Source organism: Mandrillus leucophaeus, unplaced genomic scaffold, assembly GCF_000951045.1.
Source record: "Mandrillus leucophaeus isolate KB7577 unplaced genomic scaffold, Mleu.le_1.0 Scaffold615, whole genome shotgun sequence".
Taxonomy (NCBI): domain Eukaryota; kingdom Metazoa; phylum Chordata; class Mammalia; order Primates; family Cercopithecidae; genus Mandrillus; species Mandrillus leucophaeus.
The window spans coordinates 1,898,589-1,913,496 of record NW_012106642.1 but is presented as its reverse complement, the minus strand read 5'-3'; positions in this window follow the sequence as shown (position 1 = coordinate 1,913,496).

Here is a 14,908-nt window from a genome sequence, read left to right as displayed (position 1 = left end):
AGATGAATAATTGTCTATTCAAATAATCCTAATAAATCTACAAAAAGAAAACACAAACAAATACCAGCCTCCTTGAACTAATAAGTGAGTTAAGCAAGAGTGCATGTTACCAGATCAACATACAAAGTCAATCCACTTCTATATACTGGTTATGAGTATGTGTGAAAGATTTACAATTGCTCCACTGAAAATGAAAACTTAGATACCAGTCTAATAAAATATGTAAAGAATCCTCATGGTAAAATTTAAAAATGATAATGATAGAAATTTTTAAAAATCTAAATAAATGACATAATAAGAGATATCCTGTATTCATGGATTGGAACATATTAAACATGTCACTTCACCCAAAATTGGTCTGTAGGCTTAATGCATTCCTTATTAAAATCCTAGTGAGTTTTATTTAGACATAGACATAGATTTAATCATTATAAAATTTATATAGAAAAGCAAAGAAACTAGAATAGTTAAAAACAGTTTGAAAAAGGTTAATGAAGTGGGAGAAATCACTGTATCTGCTACCATTGAATATTACTCAGCAGAAGGACAAACTATTGATCACCATGACACCTTTGATGGATCTCAAAGGAATTATGCTGAGTGAAAAGAGCCAGTCTCAAAAGTAACATGCTGTAAAATTACATTTACACAGTATTCCTGAAATGTCAATATTATAGAAATGGAACAGAGACCAGTGCTTGACAGAGGTCAGAATCAAGAGAGGAAGAAGGTGACTGTGGCTATAACAGTGTAACCCGAGGGAGCCCTCTGATGGAACTGTCCTGTATCTTAACTGTAATGGTGCTGTACACAAATATACACATGCGAAAAATTACATAGAACTAAATATATATGTGCCCAGAAACGATTGTATATAAAACAAGTGGAATCTATTCAGTGGGTTTTAGTAATGTTAATTTCCTGCTTGTGATATGGTACTATAGTTATGCAAGATGTTGCCACTGGGGAATACTGTATGAAGGCTATAGAGTATGCTCATGCTCTGTATTATTTCTTATAACTACATATAACCCTACAATTCTCTGAAAAGAACAAGTTTTTAAAAAGAGACTGGGCGCGGTGGCTCACACCTGTAATTCCAGCACTTTGGGAGGCCGAGGCGGGTGGATCACAAGGTCAGAGTTGGAGACCAGCCTGGTCAACATGGTGAAACCCCGTCTCTACCAAAAATTCAAAAATTAGCCAGGCGTGGTGGTGCGCGCCTGTAATCTCAGCTACTCAGGAGGCTGAGGCAGGATAATCCCTTGATCCCGGGAGGCAGAGGTTGCAGTGGGCCGAGAACGCACTATTGTGTTCCAGCCTGGGCGACAGAGCAATACTCCATACCAAAAAAGAAAAAAAAGTAATAAAAAGTAATAAAACATTGTTAATGAAATGTATTTTGTAAAATAGGAGATTCAGCATGGATGCTATTTTTTGCCTTTAATATTTTAGTTAAAAGGTCCTCAGCCGGGTGCGGTGGCTCACGCGTGTAATCCCAGCACTTTGGGAATCCAGGGCAGGCTGATCACAAGGTCCGGAGATCAAGACCATCCTGGCTAACACAGTGAAACCCTGTCTCTACTAAAAATACAAAAAATTAGCAGAGCATGGTGGGGGGCGCCTGTAGTCCCAGCTACTCAGGAGGCTGAGGCAGTAGAATGGCGTGAACCCAGGGGGCGGAGCTTGCAGTGAGTTGAGATCCCTCGCGCCACTGCACTCCTGACTGGGCAACAGAGCGAGACTCCATTTCAAAAATTAAGAAAAAAAAAAAAAAAAGAAAAAGACCCTCTAAGAGCAGATGATATTGGAAAAGTATTTTTAATAGGGCAAATTCTCTTATAGCAATGTTAGACTCCATCTATTTATAGAATGAACTATGAGATATCCTTATTTATTATTAAGATTAGATTATATCTGGAGATCACTTAACTATATTTTCATGAGTATGCTATAGCCTCTCTGATAAATCTGACCAAACCTAAGTGTTTTATCCATTGTTTCTTAAAATGGGTGCTCTCCACAGGTAGTTTATTGTATTAATGGGTGCTCGCCACAGGTAGTTTATTGTATTTGATTGTTATTGTAATAGATTTCATTTTTTATCTTGTTAAAGTTTTGGGTACCCCATTTTCCCCCAGGTACGTTGATGGAAATGGATTTCATGACAGTCATATATGTATTATGGTTATGTTCTCATTTCATTTGTATTTGTTCTATACATGTGATATGGATTTCCCCCACTGTAAAACAGGCCAGAGTAAGAATAGGTATTGCGGACTTTCTTTTCACTCTTTGGTGAAATTTAAATTGGTCTAAAGGAATGCCCACATTATTTAATTTGAAAAATTTTACATGTTCAAATATCCCTTAAAATAGGAAGTTATTTAAACTTACAAGGTTAAAATCGGTATTTATTTTTCTAGTTGCAAAATTATATTTAGAAAATATAGAGTAAACAAAAATCGCTCTAAAACCACTCATTCAGAAAAAACTTCTGTTAAGATTCTAAAGATCACTTTAATGTATTTTACAATACATACATAGCATATGTATATATACACACACACCCTGTATGTGTTTTACATATACACATGTATATATGTGTTTTACACATATATGTTATATATATACATGTATATATGTGTTTTATACATACACTTTATATATATACACATACATATATCCATGTATGAGATTTTAAAAATATAAATATATACATACAGTAGAGACAAAATATATAGACATCATACTTGAAAATTTAGGCCTGCCTTAAATAATTAATAATATACTATTGTTTATAACATAAACAATGTTATATTTATAACATAAAACTAATATATTATTAAATATTTTATGATATTGATAAATAGACCAGCATAAAGTGATTTTTAAGGGTGTAATTAATATGAAAATAGCATGTATATAACTAAAATAATTAGAAATTTACATGTTACCCAAGTGTTTGCTACTTTAAAGACTATTCTAAGGCATACCATTGTTTATATATTCATTGCATAGATTTATAAGTGAAAATAATTACTTGGAAGATTGTTTTGAATTGATGCATTTTCTTATGTTTTAGAAATACTCTAATATTAGGCTGGGCATGGTGACTTATACCTCTAATCCTAGCAATTTGGGAGGCTGACGAGGGTGGGTCATTTAAAGTCAGGAGTTCGAGACCAGCCTGGCCAACATGGTGAAAACCCGTCTCTTCAAAAGCCAAAAATTAGCTGGATGTGGTGGCGCATGCTTATAATCCCAGCTACATGGAAGGCTGAGGTAGGAGAATCCATTGAACCTGGGAGACGGAGGTTGCAGTGAACCAAGATCGCACCACTGCACTCCAGCCTGGGCAACAGAGTGAGACTCCACCTCCAAAACCAAAAATCAAACAAATAAAACTCCCCAAATACTCTAATATTAAAACATTTCAAAATCTTTATGTTAGAGAATTAATACATCTGATCACAAATATATTAAAGTCACTTTTCTTTGTGCCAAATACTTTGCACAGGCCATGGCAAAGTCATGAGATGATAGTGAATAAATGAATGAATGAAGCACTCCTCTCTACCTCATTGAGTTCTATACTTCAGATAGCTAGCCTTTATCTTTAGGCCTCAATTTCCTGACAAGTTTACACCAGCACTCCAGTCCATCATTTAAGTTAGCGTTGCCTCCAGTATTTAGTTTCTTCTTTACTAGTAGTTTTCTATCCCACTTATATATGGCTTCTGTTATTGTATCCTTTCAGCTACTAGTTTTGGATAAAAAGCTGGTCCTTAAAAATACATTTGAAAGATAACAAACATAAAACCTTGAGTATGAATATGCTTGGCCACCAAATACATTCTTAAGTTCCAATATTTTTTAAAATTCAGAACATTTTTACATATCAAAAGACTACATAAAAAATAAAATTTCACATTGCGAGCAAACTATTTCAGTGCATTGCAAGATAAATTACTGCAGTGAATGTTAGTGACTCAGTTTCATTGTTAAAATATGACAAGGTAATAGTTGCACATGTAAATGTGAAAAGATTTTCTTTCAAGGTCTGAAAAAAGGAAATAATTTTATTCACATTAGTTCCCTTCCTGTTTTTACGACCATCATTTCAATTCAGGGCTTGTTTCTGCACAGGATAGAGTAATGGCCTCCTGTTTTCCTTCCGTTCCCATTTATTCCACCCTGTGCAAGACTGTGAAGTTATTCTTTCTAAAATAGAACCCTGATAATTTAACCCACCTGCTAAAAACAAACAAAACAGAAACAGCTAATAACTCTTCATTGCCTACAGTTCAAACTTGTCAGGCTGAATTTAAGGCACTCAGTGATCTGGATTCCTCCACCTGCTTCTCCAGATTCATTTCTCATTATTCTTTTCCATGGATGCTGCACTCCTGCACTCCTGCCAATCTGGACACCTTGATGTTCCCTGCACATATTTTTCATGGTCCTGCTTTATACTTCTTACTCTGTGTTATTTTTACCTTCTTTCGATTTCTTGATTTCTACCTTTTCTTAAAACGCCACCTCATTCATAAAGCTTACCATCAGCCAGCTATCATTTATGATTACTTATTGTTTTCATGAATCTTCACTATAGTTTAGTATATTTTGCCTTCAACTAACAAACAACAAAGTCAAATAATAAGAAAATTTTACAAATTATACTTTGTATAAAGTATTTTATTACTGTATCTACCAAGGAAACTACTGTATTGAAAGTACCTTGAAGTCAGGGTTTGTGCTTTGCTTTGTTGTTTTCCTGCTTTGTGTTCCTGCCACCTCCACCGCTTTTATAACTACCATATTATATTGCACAAAGTATATGTGGAGTAAGTGTTTGACAAATTGAATAGAGCCACCAGAAATATTTAAATTGAGCTATTTCAGTTTGCCCTGGAATAAGGGCTAACATTTTCTTTCTCAGTAGTGATTTACTAAATTTAAAATGTGTTGTAAATTTTAAAGTTTGGTAGGTGACATGTCTGAACAGAGCACTGTGGCCTTGGGTTCACATTGGCATTTGGAGTTGGCTAAACCTACAGATGCCAGACTGTACTTTCCCACCTGCTGTTCCAGCTGAGACTTTGATGTTGGATTTTTAAGCTGAGCCAAACAGGTAGGGGAAACGACTGCCAACTATCTGATACTGTAGAGATTTAGGCCAGATGGAAACTTGCTTTAAAAATCAAACCAGTTTCAATTATATCAACATGAGCTTTCTTGGATATCTGCTTTGGAGATATTATATTACTATTATTATCATGATTATTACTAAAGACAGAAGTCACTAAAATATTATATTACATTTTCAAAAATACCTGGGAGGTAGATACAAGAATGTCATGGTAAAAATATTGATCCTGGACTAGAAGGAGTAGAAAATAATAATTGTAACATGTTATTTTCCCTCAATGATCTAAAATATGGTGGTGAAATTCTTTAAAAGTACCTCATAAAGACAGCTAGGAGGACTGATATTGTGGTAGCTTCAAATGGCTATTTTGTTAGAGGTAGTAAAACTTTTTCAATGTAAGTGAAATGATCCAGCAATCAGTTCCTCTAGGACTTTTCCTGAATGTCTACTTTTAAAGAACATTTATACTTTCTGTAGAATGTAAAGGGAGGATGGACACATGATACTCAGAATAGTCTGGTCACTTTACAACAAAAAAGACAAGAAGCAGGTTGATAGGCAGTATGAAAATACTGGGAAGTCCTTAAAGGTCAGACAATATAAATTATGAAAACCACAGATAGCTGATATCCAGCCATTCAGCAAAACCCATTAAGACATGATTACGGAGTCATAGTCAAGGATGCAGTTTGACTGAATGGGAGATTTATAAAATTTTAAACTACTAGCTTCTTAATTATTGCATTAGCCTACTTGAATGTGAGAGAAATTATCTTTTTCTTATCACAAACATCTACTGGGAAAACACCTGCTAAATTTCAATAGTCTGCAATTTTAATGTACCATAATGTAGTACTATTATGTCCAACAATGACTGTTTCCTCTTATGCAATTACGCAGATGTTGCAATAAATGATCAACATTGGATTATACTGTGTCTAATGTCCAAGAGTAATAGAAGTAAAGACCATCGATATTCCTTAATTATGAAGCAAGCTGTTTAAAATTTCAAGACATTTCTGATCAACCACACAAGGCCAACTTCCAATTTATTACTCCTGCATTTTGAATCAGAACTCTGGAGCAATCCAATGCAAGAAGAAAAATATCTGGATTTTCTCCCTTCTCCCCATATCTTTTAAATTTATGCATAAAAATAATGAAGATACTTCCTCCTTTAGTATCTTCATTAATAAATTACCACAAATGTTATTTCAAGCTTCAACACTTGCTAATAAAAAACAGTGTTTTTAGTTCAGAGAGAATGAGAGTATAACTGCTCATTATATAAATAGGATTATATTTAATAGGCATTCAATTTGTTATTGATAACAATTATTCAGAGATTCTGTAAGCATAATGAACTCTGCAAGTAAGAGTGGATTGTTTTATTCTCTCAGGAACTTAGATTCATTCATTTATTTTCTCAACATTAAGTATTTATTTTGTAGCTATTATATGTCAGGCATTATCTCAGAATATAGAAAAAGAAGGAAAATTAATACTGAATTCTTATCTTCCAGGAACTTACCATCTCAAATAAGGTGGCAAGCATGTTAATAAAGCATGTTAATAAAGCCTGTATGAGGGAGAAGGAAGCCAAAGGAAAGAGTTTAAGAGTTTTGAGAGCATTTAAGAGACACAAATAAATAGAGTCAGCTTTCTTTTTTCTTTTTTATGCTTTTTTTTTTTTCTCGCACTTAAAAATTTCTTACATCCATTTCATGACTTCTTGACTTGAGAAAACTCTGCAGCAGTTTTATGGAAACATTTATGAGGAGCTGAAAGGGTACAGTGTAGGACTTTACATGTGGGGATACGCAGAGTGGAATACATTTCATGGGCTATACCTCAGAGTTGCAAGAAACTGATGTAAAGTTATTAATGCTAGAAAAATTCAAAAATATATTAAGCAAAATGCCTATTAACTTATAATAGGACCTTTTTTTGTAGCCACCAGAATACTAGATGATCCCTCTTACCCCTCAAATCACTGTGCTCCCAGTAATAAAGCAACTGAAAGGCCAACTTGGCAATGAGGTGAACAGGCACAGTGAATATGGAAATATCAGGGAGAGGTGACCAGTCATTAGGTATATTTTATCCAGGCAACAAATAAACTTTATATATTGTTTGTGCCTCAGAATAGAAGATTCTTCTTTAATGTTCTTCATTTATTCTTAGAAGAATAAATTTTTGTTCATGATATACAGACTTACGTTTCTTATGGACACGGGTTAAAATAATAGATCATACAATCTCTGGCTTCTTTATACCAGATCCTTCTTCCCAGTATCTTATGCTGTTAAAGAACATAGCAGATATGTTCATAAAGAAGTCTATATGGAAAAGAATGAGGCCAAATTAATGAATTTTAATGAGAAAGTTTAGTACAAACAAATAATAGTACTGTTCTGATGAACCTTCTTATCATAACATTTTTTTTTCTTCAGATAGGTTGCAATATAACTGCTACTGATTATAAACTCTATCCACTTCTAGAATTGATTAAGCTACAGCATTGTTCTTTTGTTATGATTAGGCTAAAGCTGGTGATAACTGAGACTGCTTTAGTTACTCTGATGGAAGTTTTTTCTTTACCTATTTTCTCTCTGTTCTTTTAGGGTGAATCATTTCTGTAAGTGGTTTATTACGTTTGGTAGCTATTATTCTTGATTTCACTTTTCAGTTTGTCAAAGTTCTAGGAATACCTTCCTTTGTTAAATAGGTTTTATGACAATCATGTCTGTTACACTGACACTGCTCTCATTTCCTTTACACTTCATGCATGCAGTGTGCATATGCATACCATAGTGGACCTGGCTTTCGTTGGAGGACATTTTGCATGCTTTCCTGCTGTTCGTTGGCACAGTTTTAAATTGGTACATTAACTAAAGAGTAGGCATTGGAGTAAATGTTATTTGAGTGGCATGTCATCTAATAAACTCTGAATTGCTTTAAAGTAGATGTAAGGGCAATGCCTGCTACTGCCCTTAACACACTGTCAAAACTTGGGCAAGTTCCTGCAATTGTCCACGTTTAAGTATTTTTGTTGTAAAAGAGCCTAACTTGTCTCCAAGCTACCTCTGGATAGCTGCCTTCTAGTATCTCAGAGGTCATTTAGAGCAGTAATAACGTATAAAAGTCTCCTATGTTGGGAGAAACATTTGAAATATTCTATATAAAGATTATAAAAATTCAAGGGAGTAGGGGAAATGCATAAGGAAGAACAAAGCCAATTAAAAATCCCCTTGTTAACCAGTTTATGAGTGTTAGATTAACTAAGTACCAAAGCTCCACTGAGATAAACAGTAAGGACAAGGAAATTTGCAGAAAGCTCACACACATACGCACACACACACACACACACACACACACATACACACAGAGAGAGAGAGAGAGAGAGTAAGAGAGACAAGTTGTCCATAAGTAATGATCTTCTAACAAAGAATAAATGAAGAACAGGCCAGTGATGATTAGTATGTAATACTGAGCAAAGGAGAAATGATTGGAAAATTTTCTTCTGCTCATGTAGGAGACAGCAGCTTAGAACATACTACTGCTCTTCATACGATGCCTTCTCTGAGAAGATGATTAAGGGCCTGGTAATGTTTAGTCACACAAGTTAATCCCCAAAAGGTTACCTGCCAACATACTAATAATGATTATTAGTTAACAAAATTATCCACAAAACTATGATAAAAATTTATGAAATACTCTTCCTTTGTTCTGAGGAGAAAAGAAGTGAATGGACAAGCACACTATATGCCACTGCTTTACAAATAAATTCCCGTTCGTTTTAAGTGACTGGATATCATAAGTGATAGATTTAGACATAATCTATAGTAGAAAGAAGTGGGAAGATTTTTTTTTTTTTACTCTTGGATTCTGTTGAGTTCTAGAAGTATTAGGTAGAAGCATTCATGGATTTCCTGGAGAGACACCAGCTATGGGACTCCAAACTTAACCAAAGACATGAGTGACGGGGAAGACGCAAAGGTCAGGTCGAGCATAGACACACACAAGGTATAAAAATGAAGAAAAACTTCTTGGTATGTTGGCTCTTTGGGGTAGTTTCTTGGGTAGGGCTTCTACCACCACAGCTCTGGTTGAACTTTAGGCCCCATGTGTCAGCTGTTCTCTCAGCTTTTACCTTTCTACTGCTCACTCAGTGAACATTCCAGAATAGCAACATACTGTAATATTTGGATAAATATTTTATCCAAATTATAAAATTGAATGAATATACTACTAAACACTGGCATTAGGTTATTAAATTTATAACTATTATGTTTTAAAAATTATACTACAATAAATAACTCATTTAACATCTATTGTCTGAAGAAAAGTCTTCAATTGTAAGGTCAAAATCATTTGTTTAATGCAAAGAAATCTAGTCATGATCAGAGATAAATGTAAAGTCATACAAGAGAAAACAATTGTTTACTCAACTTTTGTTCAAATTATCTTATAGGTTTTATGACAATAATTTGTATATAGAACATTTATAGATTTGACTTAGAACAGACTTCTCCATACATTCAAAAAATGTACAATTCCACTAAAACTTGTATTGGTCAGCTTTATCCCAAATTAGAAGAAAAGTAGTGAAATATACAATCATTCAATATTATTTCTGCTCTCTATATTGTGTCAGTCTTTAATATTGAGTGAGGTCATCAGTGTTTAAGGTTTACAATATAGAGAATGGAACAGATGACATGATACTTGAATAGGCATTGGTTTTTAAAAAATAATATATTAGTGTTTGAGAATATGTTTCCAAGGGAATGTGTACCAAAATGTGTTTCTAGACTGGAAAATCCCTCAGTTGGTCACTCTATATTTAGAAATCTATTTGACAATGTTTTTGTCAGTAATGCTTTGACTCAAGCTGAGTCAAAATTCGTATCACTTTTAGAGGACATGAAGAACAAAATAAATATAGCTGATTATGTAAAGCAGGGCTTCCCTAGTCCAGAAAGACTGAGGATTACAGAGAGGCTGATAATCGTCTACACTGTGTGTGCAACTGAACCGAGGAGAGAAAGGTGTGAATATAACAAGTGCCTGGGTATTATACAATAACTGAAAGCCCATGTCCAGGTAAAGAGAAATCCAAATAAAAATCTGGATCGGTTTACATGCGGACATGCTGCTAATATAAGTTTCTATTGTTTATCAACTGAGTTAAAAGTAGCTATTAACATTTGGATACATTCGTAAGATTTGGACCTTGTTATCCCTCGAATTAATCATATTGGTAAAGTGAAAGCATAAACATTTTGTGTCTTTCTCTTATATCTTTGATTGAATGAGATAGAAAATAAGTGCTATAAGATGTATAGAGTAAGTCTATGAGAAGGGTAGCACAAGTCCCTCCAATTCTCCCTTTTACAACTTATCAACTACCTGATCCAAGGCATCACTGTTCTCCATTAGAAGCACTGCATTTGCCACCTGATTGTAGGCTCCCTCCATCAATGACTCCTTCTATTCCATACTCCAGACAGCAGCAACGTGGACACTCCTTGAGTGGAAGAGTGAAGACTTCCATAAATCCATTTCAAAAAGAAACAAAAATACTGGCAAAATTGTCAGAATCAGAACTCTGCTCCTACTTCATAAAAAGCTATGGCAAAAGGGCCTTTGTAGATGTGATTAAGGTAAGTACTCTAAAATGAAGAGATTATCCTAGATTATGCGACATAATCACAAGTCTCTAAAAGTAGAGAACCTTTCTGGGCTCTGGTCAAAGAAATGTGCCAGTAGAAGAAAGACATGAAGATATGCAAACTCATTGCTGAATTTGAAGATGGAGGAAGACGACCATGAGCCAAGTAATATATACTGCTTCTAAGAATCAGGGGAAAAATGCAAAGAAATGGATTTTCCCTAGGGCCTTCACAAAAGAATGTGGCCCTGCTGACACCTTCATTGTAGCCAAGTGAGACTGTTGATAGACTTCTGAAATACAGAACTGTAAGATAACACATCTGTCATTTTTAAAACAGCTAAATTTCTGGTACTTTGTCATGGCAGCACTATAAATTGAATATATTCATGTATACACCTTCGACTTCTTTATCTTTTTCTGATTTCTACTTCAGATATCTAATAATTTGCTTTAAAACACTTTCTTCATTTTTCAGGTAGCCTTGCCTCAGTGAGATCCTCCCTGGCCATTGGGTCTAAAGTTCTAACCCCTTCCACTGCCATCCCAAACAGTTTCTAGGTTGATATGCTGTTTAATTTGTCTCTTTAGCACTAATCTATTCCTAATATATGATATATTTACTTTATTAATTTTGTTTACTGTCTGTCTCCACTTCTAGAAGATAGCAGCACGAGAGTAGCATTTTCATCCCTTTTTTTCTTCGCAGCTTCATGTCCAGCATGTAGACATGAGTCTACTATGTTGTATTCTTAATAGATGTTTAATGAATACATGAGTATAAAGTAAATGTAGCTGCTTTTTCATTATTAACAAGCCATATTTATACACTCATTTACTTATAGTTTCTGTCAGTGTCCTCTGGGGTGTTAGAGTCATAAGTGCATAATAATTTGTCTTCTCAGCTACAAGCGTCTCAAATGAGAATTACTTTAAAATACTATAGGAAGAGACTCTTTAAAATCCTAATATTCTCTTTATAAAAATACAAACATGCGCAACCATTGGAATACAGTTTTCAGATAATTCAAGGACACGCTGAAGCCCATTCTTAAGGTCCATATTGGTGTATCGATTAGAAATATATAATTCCTATCATACTGAACATTGTAAATGTTCAATGTTCAATGCATGGCATCACTTTTGAGAACTTGAAAATAAAATCCTCATTACAGCTGATAATTGAACACAGGATTAAATGAATATTAATAGATCTGTGAGACATGGAAAGACCTCTTTTCACAAGCATAAAGAAATATATGTGTGCATTGACAAGGAAATAAGGGAATCATTTTTGCCTTGTATCAATGCTAAAACCATTGTATTAGTTTTTCTTTTCCTGATGGTAGTTTAATAAAGCTTTCTTTTTATAAATTAACATTTATCTCTGTACTTTTTTCACTTACTAAATAAATTGAAATGCATAAAGTGTTATAGAAAATATACTCACTTGAAAATGTCATTATTGTCTAATTATTAAATAAAATTGAAAAATATTTTGTAACTTCCAGCAGTAATTAAAATTTTTGCCACATATCAGACAACAGATAGACCAATGGCACTTATAACTTTATCAAATTTTAAAAACTCAATAGAAAAGTCTGTGAAATATGTAAATTTGCTTAGATTTGCTTCCTTACAGACAAAACTTCATAGGACAACAGTAATTTGAATGTAAGAAAAATGGTATAAATTAATTTATCATTTAATTGATATAAGTAATAACTTATATAATAATTCTTATTCACATAATAAGAATATTTACATAATAATTCTTAATAAGTAATAATTATTAGGTGAATAATAATCTTATTCACCTAATAATTCTTAATAAGTAAGAATTATTATTTAATTCTTACTAAAGACATGAGATTCAGTCAATTAAAAGTGTCACAATTCCCTCACTGAACCATATTTGCTATCTGTTTAAACATATGAGAAGAGATACTAATGCATACACAAAATGCTGTTTACAGCTATCATTGAAGATATCTTAGTAAAAAGACTCTTGACTGTGTCCATCCAATAGTGTTATTAATTCTACTATTGTTACCCACATTAGCCACTCATTATAGTGCCTTCTCTCTGACATTACACTGTGTTAGGCACTTTACATATATAAAGTGAATGTTCTTAGTCCCCATTTTACAGATCAGAAACTGGAGCTTATTAAGTTTTAAAAACATGTCCAAATTTATATAGCTGAGAGTGGTAGAGCTGAGATTTAAGAGCTACTGTTCTTACCACTCTCTTATTGCCAGAACCTCCTGATTACCACCACAGACCCCGTCTATTGTTTTTCTCCTTAGTTGATCTTGTTATAATGGACTTTGTCTTCTAAACTGCTTTTCTTAGATTACATTTTTCCCATTTGGTATTAATCAGATGTAAACCAGAGCCAATCAAGGCCTCTGATGAGCATGACTTCAAGGGTGCTGATATATTATTATTGGTTACAATCCAAAAGATTTGATATCGTAAACATTCTGTGCAGTGTTTTTTAGGATAAGTGTACTTTCCCTTGGGCTTTTCCAAATAATGGAGCCTGAGAGTCCCCACTACTTTCATGGCCCTCTTGATGTGTAGAAACCTCAGGCTTGTAATACCCAAACTATCACAAATGTTAAATTTAATCCATATTGCTTTTATGCCATGAATTTGGAGTCTCAGAGGGAAAAAATACCTCCCACTCAACTCTTACAACCCTGTCCAACCCTCAAGTTATTATTTCTGTGCTTACCATATATCAGACACTGGGCTAAATGTTAGGAATATAACAATAAGCATGTGAGATCCCTGTTATCAGGATGCTTAAACACAAATATGGGTGAGAGTCTCAAATCAAATAATGACACAAAATATACAATTGTACATACTGAGGCACCATTAAGGAATGATCTCAGACAGTAGACAATATAGGTACCTACCGTAATCTGTCAGGTCAGCTAAGTCTTCCCTAAATAGGATAAGTTAACTGAGGGTACAGGGAAATCCAGGAGAGGTACTGGCAGGCTCAAGTTCTGAGGCTGGAGCGGACTTTGGCATCTGAGAAAGCGAAAAAAGAGCAGCATAGCTAAATACAGAAAGCAAAGGGGAAAGTGGCGTAAGATGAAATAAGAGAGGTCAGAAGGGCCTTATAGGCTAGTTTAAGATAATTGCAATTTAGAGCAAGAGCAATACAAAGCCACAGAATGGTTTTACGCAGAGCAATGACCTAATCATATTTGTATTTTTATAAAACCACCATTTCCTTGTCTTTGAAAATGTATTTTTTTTTTTTTTTTGCCGAGTAGATAAAAAGAGAATTTGACCAAAAACATTTAATTGGAACACAACCCAGTCACTTTAAGGCAGAGGAGAGTATTGGTTAATGAGTATTAATCACTCCTACCATTGCCCGGTTCAAAATGAATTCCAATTTTTAACATTTCAGAAAAATGTGAATAAACATGTCCTTGTAAATTTACATAATTACAAGTATATTCCAAGTATCATGAGAGAATTTCTAATTTAAGTACAATGCCATCTATGTTTGGTACTGCATTTCTGAGTAGGATGTTTTTTGCACATTTCCCATCATGAATTTCAGAGCCTTGGTTGAGATCTTGTTCTCATATTGTTTTCCAATCACATGATACCATCACTGAAAGTTTTAATCATCAGGAAAATATGCTGCACTGTTTGAAGAGGCAGAGGGACAAGGATAGACATGAATACATCCTGATGAAATCATTAATTTTTCCTTCTTTCAAGAAACATTTGTTTAATATTGAAAATGTATCAACAGGGTGAGATGAAAAAAGAATAGCTCTTCCTCTTTCTCCTTATACTCTTATTTTTCTTGTTCAGAAAGAAAAGGACAAACATGGTTCCTTAGAAGAAACTGTAATTTTATTCCAAAACATTTCATATCTAAAATTGTGAAAACTATCACCAGTGGCAAGAAATACTTGGTAGATTTTGCCAGTCTCATGAATTGATTCACTGTGAAGTTTATGGTTATATTAATTTTATGTAAGAAAGAAAGGAGGTTTGAAAATCATTAATTAGTGCATATTTCAAAAGAGGAAAGGTTGTAGAGC